Source organism: Pectinophora gossypiella, chromosome 10, assembly GCF_024362695.1.
Source record: "Pectinophora gossypiella chromosome 10, ilPecGoss1.1, whole genome shotgun sequence".
NCBI classification, from domain to species: Eukaryota; Metazoa; Arthropoda; class Insecta; order Lepidoptera; family Gelechiidae; genus Pectinophora; species Pectinophora gossypiella.
In genome coordinates this window covers 14001799-14017115 of record NC_065413.1, presented here as the reverse complement: position 1 = coordinate 14017115, position 15317 = coordinate 14001799, and positions in this window count along the sequence as shown.

Here is a 15317-nt window from a genome sequence, read left to right as displayed (position 1 = left end):
GCGTGCGTTACGTCGTCCACCCCTAGCAAATGCAGATTGCCGACTAAAGTGTGCGCCGTCTGCGTTAGCGCGCGTTGAAGCAAACGTTCAATTTTTTTCACTCACTTTTTGTGCGGAGCGGCGCGCCGCGGCGCGGTGCGGTCTGCCCGAATTACACGGATTTTTTGTGCGCCGGACTTTTTGCGCGTCGTGTGCGTTACTGCATATAATTGCATAGGTTATATTTTCACAGACTAAAAAGTGCGTCACGGATAGTCTGTCGTCTGCGCAGGGCCTTATTATAACAGTTGGTACATGAAAATAATACTAGTATTACGGTTCGTATGTAGTTTAACGAGTTCACAATGTTTGCATCTGTAGTTCACTAATGCAGAACATAAAAGCTAGGTAGCCTAGGGCATCTAGGTTACCTGACCTAAGGCTTAATCCAGACTGGTCGTGCAGACCGGAACAGCGTTGGATTTAAACTGACTGGCTTTAGATGACGTGATCAAATATATTTTTTTGCTATCTACGTGTTTACATAAAAGCAATGCCTGAGATGTACGTCCCACTGCTAAGCACAGAGCCACTGTACGGGTTATTGTGGCACAAGGTTTGTCATTTGTCTAAATAATTTAGGTTTGCCCCTGATGACCTAAATGAGGAGCGATGACGGCTCTTTACAAATTTTAAGATAACGTGCCTGAGTGTATCCAGTTAGGCGCGACCGGCTCAGGACATCTAAGAAGATTTGACAGAAAGAATCAATCGGACTACTGGGCCGATCGCGAAATGCGTCTTTTAGCGGCGAGGGTGTGCTGCCGCCAAAGGATGTTTTCGTGGTACCGAACTGAGCATCGACGATCCACTAGTGTCATGTTGGAAGTTGTATTGTATGCGTCGCGCTGTGTAAACTTCGATAGCGCGTTTCAGGACTGCATTATTGAAGGTGGCGCCATCTGTTGCATGCGGTGGAAATAGCTGGTTAATTAATTGGGTCCGCCACACGTCGAACCGGTGGGGTCGATATCGGGGTCCTAAAGTGTTTGTTGTCGCGAGCTGATTGGCCGCCTCTATGGTTGGGATCGTATATTATGTACGCCCTTTGAATATATTTGTACGATTGCACACAGTCGGTGTGGATATCGCTTTAAGTGGACTAATGTGTTTTTTAATGTCAGCTTTTTAACTTTTTAATGTCCTGGACGGTGTTATAATGCACGAGTTATGTCGCTAATCCTTTATACGCGTATTAAAATGCAAAACTGACGTTTTATTAGGACAAGTAGGTAAGTATGTGGTGTTACTCCGGGTTGTAATTAAGATAAATAAGTAGTTTAGTGAAAAAACACCTTAAGTAAGTAGGTAGTGTATTTTACATGTATCTGCTACCTATTTTGCTTCATGAAAGGGTTGCTTAGACTTCACAGGTAGTTAATTGTTAAATAATTATCTTCATCATCAATCATTAAGATAACGCTCTTGTCAGTGCAGCATTTTCCATTCTTGTCTATCAAGGGCCTATTCTTTGACTTCCTTATAAAACACGACGTTCGCCTTCTCTTTAATTTGTTCCATATAAGCTCATGGGCACCTTCAGGCCTATTGTTTTAAATTTTGTACCGGGTGTAGAGCCTTCAGCGCTCTCAATTTGTCCGGCCAAGTAGTTAATGCCATCTGCAGCGAGTCTATTAAAAGAAAAAAATAGGCGCGTGCCACCTTTGTGAGACAGTTTTGCGTCAATAAGTAGTTTTGTATGAGAATAAATCAATTATTGCTATGTAATTCCTAACAGCCTCCGTGGTCTAGTGGTTAGAGCGTTAGGCTCACGATCTGGAGGTCCGGGTTCGATTCCCGATGGGGACATTGTCGAAATCACTTTGTGAGACTGTCCTTTGTTTGGTAAGGACTTTTCAGGCTTGAATCACCTGATTGTCCGAAAAACTAAGATGATTCCGTGCTTCGGAGGGCACGTTAAGCCGTTGGTCCCGGCTATTAGCCGTAAAACACCTCCACCAACCCGCAGTGGAGCAGCGTGGTGGAGTATGCTCCATACCCCCTCCGGTTGATTGAGGGGAGGCCTGTGCCCAGCATTGGGACGTATATAGGCTGTTGATGATGAATTCCTAATTAATCAATATTCAACCTTGGTGATGTAATCACGAATACACACGACACAATGATATAAAGTGACATTTATCGCAAACGTGATTCTATAACGTCTTAGGTAATACTTTTGATTTTGTAACCAATCAATCACTTACGCAGGTGTTTACATATCGCAGAGAGATAAATCGATTAGCACTGTAGAGAAATCGATCGTGTACTACATCAGTGTACATACATACATAAACAGCCTATATACGTCCCACTGCTGGGCACAGGCCTCCCCTCAATCAACAGGAGGGGTTATGGAACATACTCCACCACGCTGCTCCACTGCGGGTTGGTGGAGGTGCTTTTAAGGCTAATAGCCGGGACCAACGGCTTAACGTGACCTCCGAAGCACGGAATCATTAAGATGATTCCGTTATAGACTTTTTCAGACAATCAGGTGATTCAAGCCTGAAAAGTCCTTACCAAACAAAGGACAGTCTTACAAAGTGATTTCGACAATGGGAAATCGAACCTGGACCTCCAGATCGTGAGCCTATGCCTATAGGCGTCTCCGCCCCGCACCGTTCGTATCCGCCGTCGACTTCTCCCCCTCTGGGTCTTACTTTAATCTTATATGGTAAGCCTCTAAGGAGTAGGCAAGGAGTAAAGAGGACTTAGATTTTTGTATGGATTGTCGAGGGTGTCAGTCACATAAGCATAGAATAAGGAATAATAACACAAGGCTCCGTTCAGATTTCTCGGACGCGTGCATAATATATAATACAGTCTTCTTTTATCATGTGTAAGTATTACGAGATGGATATCCTTTTATTAATTAAAAAAATAGAAGTGACTGCGGGGTGTTTTATCACTCACTCATTTCTGATCACTCCTATAGGGAGTGGCTTTATGTATGTTAATAATGTGTTATACGTTGTAGTAAGTATATTTTCTACTTTATCGTGTTATCATCTGCCCTACTTTGACCTGATGGAGTAAGTGATGCTATTCAATTGTTACGAAGGCGTGAGACAGATGCTCTTAGATAATGGTTTGGATTTAACTATGTAAGCTTCTTTCGTTGGTACAAAGATGTCAGATAATTTGCCAGATTATGGATGACAATGGGAGTGGGTGGGTGCATAAAATGAGTGTGTACATTTTGTCACGTAACCAACAAAACTACCACGCGGTTCGCGGTACATCGTTTTACAGGATTTCTACCCGCTAATGACAATGCTGAATGTGAGGAGATCGGTGGCACAGCGGTAAACGCGCTCGGTCTGCGATTGTTGAAGTTAAGCACCTTTCGCAAAGGCCGGTCTTAGGATGGGTGACCACAAAAAAAAGTTTTCATCTCGAGCTCCTCCGTGCTTCGGAAGGCACGTTAAGCCGTTGGTCCCGGCTGCATTAGCAGTCGTTAATAACCACCAATCCGCACTGGGCCCGCGTGGTGGTTTAAGGCCCGATCTCCCTGTCCATCCATAGGAAAGGCCCATGCCCCAGCAGTGGGGACGTTAATAAAAAAAAGTAAGTAAAAGAATAAAAAAAATTTTTTTTTTATTTTTTTTTATAGGGAAGGCCCATGCCCCAGCAGTGGGGACGTTAATGGGCTGGTGATGAATGACAATGGACTCGATGGTACTTGAATATAACTGGTGAGGAGTGGGTTAAATATTAGTGACATCATAACGAATAGGTAGGTACCGAGAGGCGTGATTCAGACCATGATTCTGACTTGATATCAGCAGGGCTAATACGCGCAACGTGTTAAAATTTTGTCGAAATCGACAAGTTTGTTTTTTCCCAACATGCGTGACACGTGATTTTATTCGTATTTTGATAGAACGATATGACTTATTTGTCACGATGCGCATGTTAGCCCTACACGAGGAACTTTGAGTCGCAAAATTAATTTTCAATTCCATACTTTTGCGATGGACACTTCTGAATCATCCCCCTCAGTATTCGTCATGAAGTACATACAGATAGCCGTATTACCGCAACGTATACTGAGGGGGATGATTCAGACCATGATTCTGAATTGATTATCGTCTCCCTAGCGTCATCCCGTTTTTACGGGTCCGCTTACCTAACCTGAACATTGACAGGTCCGGTTTTCTACAGAAGCGACTGCCTGTCTGTCCTTTATTCTGAGTTGATATCAAGTGGAATGTAGATATCAAGTGAAACAAGTTTTAATTGGTAAAAAACAATTACGTACCTTATTAATTTTGTTTTTCCGAGGTTTTGGCCGCGTTGCTGCGACCGTGCTCACGGGACGACTGGCGCGGGGAGTGGTTGACATTGCGAAGGTGTTGTTATTTGGTGTAACTACCCTCATTTCACTACTATTTTTTGTCTATATCTTTATTGATTTACCTTACAAATAAATGTAAAATAATTGTTTAAATTAAGTTTAATATTTGATTAGAAATGGGGTAGAGAGACATACAACGATATTGATTCTTAATCCATTTTAATCCTAACGGAAATCGAACTCGGGACTTCTGGTTTGGTGGTTGACAGAAAGGTAGGCGTTATAATGAATAACTTCAAATATGGTCTCCGTGCTCTAGTGGTTGAGCGCTGCACTCACGAACCGGAGGTTCCTGGTTCGAAACCCGGTGGGGACAAATCACACAAATCACTCTGTGATAGGACATTGCAAGCTCACCTGATTGTCCAAAAGTAAGATGATCCGTGCTTCGGAAGGCACGTTAAGCCGTCGGTCCCGGTTACTACTTACTGATGTAAGCACGTAGTCGTTACATGAGTCGTGTCAGGGGCCTTTGTCGGCTCATTAGCAACCTTGACACCAGGGTTGATGAGGTTGGTAGATAATCCACCTTACAATCAACACGATAGAAAAAGATTTCAAAAACAATGAAAAAATTCATCAGATTAAAAAACACTTAAGTGTTTTTTTAATGTCATTTACACCGACAAGACAGTGAAGGCAAAGTTTTAATCAATTTAAAAATGATTGAGTAATTTTCATTCAAAGTTTCGAAGGAATCTGTTCGGTGGGTGTTTGTTACAATCGCGACGGCGTCGTAAGGATGCCAGAATACGAATCCTCGATATACGTAGTAAAACCACCTACAGCATTATTTAAAGAAAGTACAGATAAAGCCGCCGAGCGCGCGCCAGCCCCAACACCATCATGAGCGCATTGGTGGACCGGTACGCCTCGCCGCTGCTGAACTTCAAAAACCTTACGAGCTTATTTTGAATCCTTCTGCGGATATTCTTAGGATGTTACTATTATGTATGATGTATTTTATTTGTTTCAATACTTATTTTATAATGTGTGTGTTACATTGTCGAAATCACTTTGTGAGACTGTCCTTTGTTTGGTAAGGTCTTTTCAGGCTTGAATCACCTACGTAACGTACGTAAACAGCCTATATACGTCCCACTGCTGGGCACAGGCCTCCCCTCAATCAACCGGAATCACCTGATTGTCCGAAAAAGTAAGATGATTCTGTGCTTCGGAGGGCACGTTAAGCCGTTGGTCCCGGCTATTAGCCGTAAAAACACCTCCACCAACCCGCATTGGAGCAGCGTGGTGGAGTATGCTCCATACCCCCCCGGTTGATTGTGGGGAGGCCTGTGCCCAGCAGTGGGACGTATATAGGCTGTTTATATATGTATGTATATTCTTAGACTATACTTATGCAGAGCCACAATAAAACAGAAGGCAACGTGCAGTCACTTTTGAGGTGACGTAAGGTGACTATGATCATCCCATCACACATTGAAATCATCATGATAGAAAGGACACAATCCTTCAGTTTTTACAACTTACCAAACACGATGAGCTGCTTCTTATCTCGTGTGGATTGTGAGGGCAATGACCAACCTCATCAACCTTGATGTCAGGGTTACTATTGAGCCGTAAAGGTCTCTGACATGACTCAAATAACAACTACATACTTACTTTTCCGTCAATCAGGTGACCTGTAGTCACACCCCGGACACTTCATTCAAAAGATTTCGTTTTACAAAGACACTGCACATTGACGTTATCGTACACCTTTTTATTTTTTTTGACGTGACTTATTGTAGATGCGCTGAAGGCTCTCACCCGGTACAACGTTTAAGACAACAGGCCTGAGGGTGCCCAACTAGGCGCGAACCTCGGCTCAGGGCGTCGTCTTAGAGGAATTATCGTACACCGTTGTAGACTAAAGTATCTCCGTATGTCCGCACGCACAGGGTAAGGCAGCACAGAAGCACATTTCGGACACTTCACACATAAATCCTCGTTTTACACACTCTTTTAGACACTACATATTTGACGTTATCGTACACGCGCATATGTATGTGTGACGTGGGACGCCATACGATTGAAGACTAAAGTAAGGGTGGTATTAAATTATCAAATCTTTATTTTAAGAGCTAATTTCTATTCATCGAAAATCACCCTAAAAAGTGGGAAATATACAAAGGAGATCTTGCCAGCCAACGTAAAATTAAATTTTCCAACGAACTACATCTAAAAGTCGATTTGCCTAAAAATGTAAGATAGGAGTATTTGCTTCTTCCCCGTCGCACAGCTTCGAGACTGTCCTCAAGATCATGTCAATGTGACAGTTCTCATATAAAAACAGAGACTTGACCATGATCTTCTTCTTCTATCGTGTGGGTTGTGAGGTGGATTACCAACCCCATCAACCCTGGTGTCAGGGTTATTACTAAGCCGCCATAGGCTCCTGACATGACTCATGTAACGACTACGTACTTACATCAGTAAGTAGTAACCGGGACCAACGGCTTAACGTGCCTTCCGAAGCACGGATCATCTTACTTTTTGGACAATCAGGTGATTAGCCTGTAATGTCCTAACCAAACTAGGGATCACAAAGTGATTTTTGTGATTTGTCCCCACCGGGATTCGAACCCGGGACCTCCGGATCGTGAACACAACGCTCAACCACTGGACCATGATCTTGAGGGCAGTCTCAGCTGAGATTCATTTATTAATACCACCCCAAGACAGGGGGTGAGGTAAACCTAGCTCAGGCGCTTGTGGGAATCGGAGAGTTGCGGTTGTATACGTAGTATTATTTCTCATTCTATGCCCTAGTATAAACTCTCCAATCTCTCTATTGTCTGGGGCCTTTATATTTTTACTTAGGAGATATTCGGAGATGGTGCAGAACAATGAAAGTGTGACTGTAAAATTACAATTAAATATGCTCGTTAGGTAAAGTTGTTTTGGTTGGGTATAACTTGATGGGAAATACGATTTTTCCGCTAAATTAATAAAATTATAGAAGGTACAATAGATGTCAAACAGGTATTCTGTTCAAAAGTTTCTTAGAAAAATGTGTTCATTTTGCGCGATTATATTTTTTTACCAGTAGGTCAACGTCGTAAAATTAATGTTTTTTTTTTTAAATTATGAGCTGAATCATCCCCCCTCTCCCCTCAGTATTCGTTACGATGTTACTTACACCCCGTACGGTCACGAGTACTAGTATGTATACACTTTGAAACCATGTCACATTAACTTTTTTGACAAATTAAACCGTAAGTCTCATTAAATGTCAAATGTGATAGTGCGACAGAGTTCTAAAGTGGGTACATGATTGCACTGTGGGACGCCGGAGTTGTGGAGTTAAATAAGAAACGTGTGTCTTCTAAGACGGTCGTTTATTGTCTGTCGTTGGATATGATATATAACACAGATATGTATATAACATAGGTGTGGAGGTACACACTACACCTCCCTCCTTTTAGAGAAAAAAAATTAATACAAGTTATTTTTTTTTTCACATTCATACTTATATAAAGGCAAATGTTACTATGACTTACAAATTTAAGTTCAGTACAATATGTATTTTTTTTCTAATTTACCTTTTTTTATAACCTCATTTGTATTATTGTCACCTAAATTTCATTTAACAAATCACAATATTATGCAGTATTACGTGTATATTATGAAAGTGTATTTTTGTTCGTACATAATCAATTCTAATTCATTTTATAAAAATAATCCTTAGTAACGAAAACAATAATATGATATCGATGATAAGTAACATTTTTAAAAATTACACATACAAAGCAATTACTTAAAGCAATTTTAATAACTGTAATGACAACTGTTTCTTATGAAAATTGTATAATTATATTTGTTTCTATACGATACATTATACCTATACATACTTTATCTGTCATTAAGACCTGATTTTGTTTAAAGTAAAATTAACTGGTCTATCGGAAAAATAATGGAAATGTCCTTTAACCGCCTTAAAATCTTAACACTATCATAATTATCTTAACATTTGATTACAATAATATTCTTACAATGTAATAATAACAACAATGCATAGATATTTACTTTTATTTTTATTTATTTTATTTCTAATGGTGTTTTTTATTTATTTATGAAATTACTATATTTTTATTCATATTTATAATATTTTTTTTTCATTTTAATGAATATATACTTATTTAGATGTTTTAATATACATATATTATTAGACGTAGGTACCTACCACTTATATTCTAATTATTAATTTTGTTGAGTCTAAAATCACAGACTTTTTTTTTTATTTAAATACATATAATTCTCTTATTCATTCCTTTGCTGCCCACTAAACATTTCACACACAACCAACACACACAACTAACAAAAACAACTTCCAAATCCCTTTTAATGATTACTATCAAAACCTTTTAATGTAATATCTCCTCCTACCAAATTCTTTAATGCCATATCTATTCCTATCAAATACTTTAATGCAATATCTCCTCCTACCAAATCCTTTAATGCAATATCGATTCCTATCAAATAATTTAATGCAATGTCTCCTCCTACCAAACCTTTTGATGCAATATCGCTACTTACAATACCTCTTTTAATGCAATATCTCTTCCTACCAAACCTTTTGATGCAATATCGGTACACTTAATACCATCCCTTTGGTATTTTATTTTGAGTAGCCGGCTACTTACTCGTATTATATTTATTCATTTATTTATAATAATATATTTATATGAGGTACTCTTTTTTCATTTATTATAATTATTCATTCATTTATTGGCACCATAGTGCTCAATATGGATTGTGCGCACATCCATATTTACAATTGTGGTCATTTTTAAGTCTCATTTGGACACCAACTTATCTCACGGAGAATACTCGATTACACCATGATCGAATGGAAGGATCTGACCCACAATGTATTATCTATAGGGTCAGAATTAAGACAACTATATAAAGGTCTCCAACAGTATTCTCAGAGGAAGCTCGTTCACACTGTGACAAACAGAAGGACCTGAACCCTATGTACCTCATACGTGTACCGCATATTGAATATTACTTACTTACTTTTTACGTTTTACTCTCATTCCTATTTTGAGCTTTCAATTTCATATCGTAACTTTTTTCAATACATTCATTCCATTAATTTTAAATAACGCTTTGGCTAACAAAACATTCGTGTTGCATTTGGGTGATCAGTCCAGTTGCTACGTAAGCTTATCTACCAAAGTGTTAATAACATTTTTAAGTCATTTCGCGAAGCTAACTAAAGCATTTTTTTTTTATAATTCCACTTACTACATACGTTTTTTTTTCGCGTGAAAATGATTCTTTTGTTTAAAACATCAACATTCCTACATTGGAAACGCGTCTCTACTAATCAAAAGGACGAACGGTACCTACTAAATATACACAATAAACATGAAAATCCAAAAAATATTTAAATATATATATTATCTACTGATCACGAATACACATCATGATTACTTTCCCAGTTACTTGAGCTGGAGCGAAGTAGAAATATTTCTGATCGTCAGCTAAAATCAAATTGCGACGTTACTAAGCTCTATCCTTTTTACGGGTGAGTTATTGTACATATACAATACACACTAAACTGATATATTCTTACTTGTATTTAATAATGTAGACCTTCTTGTCCTGACTTATGAATTTGATAATGCTGCTCAGTTCGAAGTGAGTACCTATATTTTTTACAGAATATTAATGGATAACTAAATCAACTAGTTAATTGAAATAATTCTTTAAGTGTAAACATTTAACTAGAAAAAGTAACTGTTCTCAAAAATGAAGAGCTGAAAAATACAACAGGAATCGAACCTGTAACGTGTAGCCATTTGCAGGGCTATTTTAATCAACCAGCTATGCAACTATCTTGCATACAACTGCAACGTAAGCGAATTGTTCTATTGCAATAACAAGTATCCAGTGACGCTTTAAGCAGAATGATAAACGATGATATATTTTTGTATCATTGTACCTACTTATCATGTTTTATTTCTAATTTTACGACTTTTACCTGCTTAATAGTTTTATTGTTTCCTAAAGTTCTTCATGCGTTTTATTGCTATACGTGTTTAATTAATAGATCAAGTTATCTACGTATGGTTTTCTGTAGTAAAAATAATACCAAATAATCAATCACAAAATAACGTATATATACGTATTATATACTTAATGTAATAAAGTGAAATTGAATTTATCTATTCGTCACGTTTAAGTTTATATAATAGATTTCTTTATATCTACAATTTTAACTGTGAATCAGAAAATGCAAAATAAATCTACTAATATTCGCTACTAAAATAATAATCATTAATCATTGTATGAAATAACAACACTCAATGGTATAAAAAATGAAATTGCATACTTATTGAAATTATTTACTTCATTACGAATTAGAAGTGAATGAAATCTATGTGTGCTAAAAAGTTATTTAGTCATATAAAATAGAATATGTTATATATTTTGGATAACTTTTATTAATCGTCCCTTATAAATGAAAATGCCAATTCTAAACAAAATGATGAGCAGCTGAATATCTACTGTTTACACTTACCTTTTCAGGAAATACTGTTAGCCTGTAACTTAAAACACAAGATTACACAAGTGATCAAATCAATGTGCCTAGACTGATAATGCTCTTTCTTATATTACTTATTCCACTGCTAATTGGTACTTAATTGGTATTACTTCGTAAATTAACGAAATTGTGAGAGAAAGAGAAAAATAATACAGTCATAATTATGTTAAAATGTTCAATTCTGTAGTTTATGTTTTGAAAGTAATTCCGTACTACGTGTATATACTTATTAACGTTTAACGATTGTTAATTCTATATTTTTTTTTTCTTTTAAACCGCCTAGATAATCAAAAAATCCTCAAATCGTAGAGTATATATTCGAATTGAGTTTCTAATATCTGAAAATAAAATGAGTTAAGACAAGAATAATAGTTTTTCGCTGAAGATACATATAAGTATAATTATTAACGAAAAATATATTTATATAGTAATAGCATAAACGTTATGATTTAAAACTATGCATTGTTATTATAAATGTTAAGCACGGAGGCTTGTAGTACGTATTAGACTTATATTTAAAATAAGAAATGATATAATGAATATATGCAAAATAGTCTCCAAATGCCCTTAATAGGGTCAGGTGCGCACCTATTTAGATTAATTTTATAAATGCTTAAAAATAATTCGATTAACTTCAAGCTTAAACAAACATTACATCATATTTTACTAAGTGAGTTAAAAAAAATGTTCGATAATAGTAGTGATTTTCAAACCAAGAGTCACTTTCATATATTTTTAAAATAAATCGTAAATACCTCTTCTTCCTTCTTGATAAAATTTAAAATAATGTGGTAGCCGCATCTGAACCGAATTTATAAAATGTTGTTAACCACTTTTCCGTAATGACAAACTCGCAAGCCGATGATTTCGCACAACTCCCGGCTGCCTCCTCATCAGACACCATCTACACCATCACCCGGCTGCCTGCATCTTATCTCCTCTTATCTCCGACTCGAACAATACTCCGCTGGATGGCTCTCTGATCTTCCTTAATTCCGTCTTCCATCACCATAAGTTGATTACCGCACCACATTTTTACTTATTATATTTATTTAATTTTGCCAGATGTCCAAATCTTCTTGTATTTATTTGGTATTTTAACGCTGATCATTATATTTATTTTCTTGATTAGTAGTTATGTTATTTTATTTTAAGTATTTAAAGTATTACTATCCTATATTTTCTTATGTATTAAAACTTAATTTTAGGTGCACTATATTTTTTAATTGTTCTTTGTGGGTCCCATATTCATTCCATAAGTTTAGTTTTGTTATTTTATGATTAGTTTTTATTTATAGTTTTTCACACTTTTCACATTTCATTCATTTCTAACTCGTGCGCAGCGCCGCCGTAAGGCAGCACTGGCAGGGTCGCCATGCACTGTGGGACGCCGGAGTTGTGGAGTTAAATAAGAAACGTGTGTCTTCTAAGACGGTCGTTTATTGTCTGTCGTTGGATATGATATATAACACAGATATGTATATAACATAGGTGTGGAGGTACACACTACATGATATTGCTCACGCACGACTGTACAAGTACGTACAGGTAGCCATACAAGTTTGTATGAGTATTAGTGACACCATAACAAATACTGAGGGGGATGATTCAGACCATGATTGTAAGTTGATATCAAGTGGAATTTCCTGTCGAAAAATTCGTGTCAATTTTAGTGTTTTTTTTCTAAATTATTTTCAACTAGCGACCCGCCTCGGCTTCGCTCGGGTGCAATGCTGAGGAAAAAATGAAATTATTTACGACATCACATTAAAAACCTCAAAAAAAAAACAGTATTTCTCCACTATTTAATGGATGTTATTATACTTACATATAAACTTTCCTATTGAATCACACTATCTATTAAAAATAACCGCATTAAAATCCGTTGCGTAGTTTTAAAGATTTAAGCGTACATAGGGATATAAGGACAGAAAAATATGTTTTATACTATGTAGTGATTCTTTACGCCCTTGGTCTTGGTTCCATACAAGACCATTAACCCGGCCCCAGGGGGGACAGAGTCATCTTCTCTGCCCTCCACTGGGGCAATTCCTGTTCGGCGCGTCCTTGCCGCGGGGGTGGGCGCCTCTTACTTCAGTAGGCCGGAGTAAGATGGTGGCTGAGTTCGAATAGGGACCCAGACCTACGGGGTATAACGTAGAACCCTTGCCCAGGGATACGGGTGAAGACCTCAACGGCTGCAGAGGCGGAGATGGGAGCCATCGGTACGGCAATGCAGGACGGAAGGGGCATGTCACAGGGACTGTAACCTGGAACCTGACAGAGGGCAGCAGTAACTGTCAGTACTATTCAGAGGCAGAGGACAGGAGTCCTAGTATGGCTTTGTAATAGACTACTCTGGGCGCCATCCCACTCGCGTCAGACAGAGTACTGCGGGGCGGAAGGCAAGAGGGAAACCACTGCCCTATTTTTCCCTAAAAAAGTAGCATGGAGAGTATTTTACAGAAATGCTGCACCGACAAGAGCGTGGCTCTTAAATTGATGATGATGAGTGATTCTTTACTTTTGCGATAGAAAATTTTACTTGATATCAACCCAGTCATGGTCAGAATCATCTCTCAAAGTTTTCATTACGTTCTCACTGGCACTCTGTATAACGCGATGAGAAACAATGTCAATAGCTACCCTAATGACCCAGATTCATGTTTTTATGTTACATTCGTTACACAATACGTTATTTTTTAATAAATATAATGGACAATAGAGAGAAGTTTACTACGTTAATGTCTCACGCACGACAGAACAGCGAGCTGGTATCTTTATCAATCTGCTCTCAATCCTAATATCATTGTAACCTGCCTATGTCCCAGTATGTAACGTAACAATAGTAGGTATTATTCAACGTTGATACAGTTTATACTTCATACAGTATTAAGACCCACGCTCTTGTCGGTGCAGCATTTTCCATGCTACTTTTTAGGGAAAAATAGGGCAGTGGTTTCCCTCTTGCCTTCCGCCCCGCAGTACTCTGTCTGACGCAAGTGGGATGGCGCCCAGAGTAGCCTATTACAAAGCCATACTAGGACTCCTGTCCTCTGCCTCTGAATAGTACTGACAGTTACTGCTGCCCTCTGTCAGGTTACAGTAGTGATACCGCAAACATAAGCTCACAACTATATCCCAATAGTCAGAGGTAAGTACATCAATCGCAAGATGAATTAAGTAATAAAGGATACCAAAAACAAGAGCCTATTCGCGCTTGTATAAACCTCATAAGGTTTCTTTAGCGGGTCTTAAAGTAAAAAAAAGTCAAAAGTAGGTATTTATTTTCTTTTCTTACATGTTTTTCTTAAACTACTTACTGGAGCTTCCTTTTAAGCAAAATATGCCTGTACCAGGAGACCAGGAGACCTTAGAAATGACCTTAGGAGGTCTTAGAAATAGGAAATAAAATAAATATGTACTTACTTAACTTGTATTGAAAAATTAAAAATAAAAAATACCGTATATTATACAGGGTGTTAGTGACATCGTAACGAATACTCAGGGGGATGATTCAGATCATGATTCTGAGTTGATATCAAGTGGAATTTTCAGACTGATTGTTCATGAAATTTTTTGTGTTTTTTTTTATTATTTTCAGTTCCATACTTTTGCGACGGAAAATTCCACTTGATATCGTCTCAGAATCATGGCCTCAATCACCCCTCAAAGTTTTCGTTACGATGTCACTAACACCCTGTATAGTCGTTATGAAAATCTAGTGCATTAAGGCCTAACGATGCGATTTTTATTCAAGTCTAAAGATTCATTTCAGGGTTAAAAGACCATAAAGCAATTCATCTAAACAGCAATATTGCTATTAGGCCTTTATAGATCACCAGCAGGGCTAACATGCGAAACGTGATAAAATTATCGATTCAATATATTTTGTCGAAATCGATAATTTGGCCTTTTTCCCTAACATGCGTGCCACGTGATTTTGTTCGTATTTTGATAGAACGACGTGACTTATTTGCGTTCACATACCTATTAGTACCAATCGACAAAACGACATAATTATATCGTCAGAATCGATAAAATTACCATGACAAAATTTTATCATTGCGCATGTTAGCCCTACTGATGAAGATCAGATAAATACACACATTAACAGCCTCCGTGGTCTAGTGGTTAGAGCGTTAGGCTCACGATCTGGAGGTCCGGGTTCGATTCCCGATGGGGACATGTCGAAATCACTTTGAGACTGTCCTTTGTTTGGTAAGGACTTTTCAGGCCTGAATCACCTGATTAAGATGATTCCGTGCTTCGGAGGGCACGTTAAGCCGTTGGTCCCGGCTATTAGCCGTAAAAAAAACACACCTCCATCAACCCGCAGTGGAGCAGCGTGGTGGAGTATAC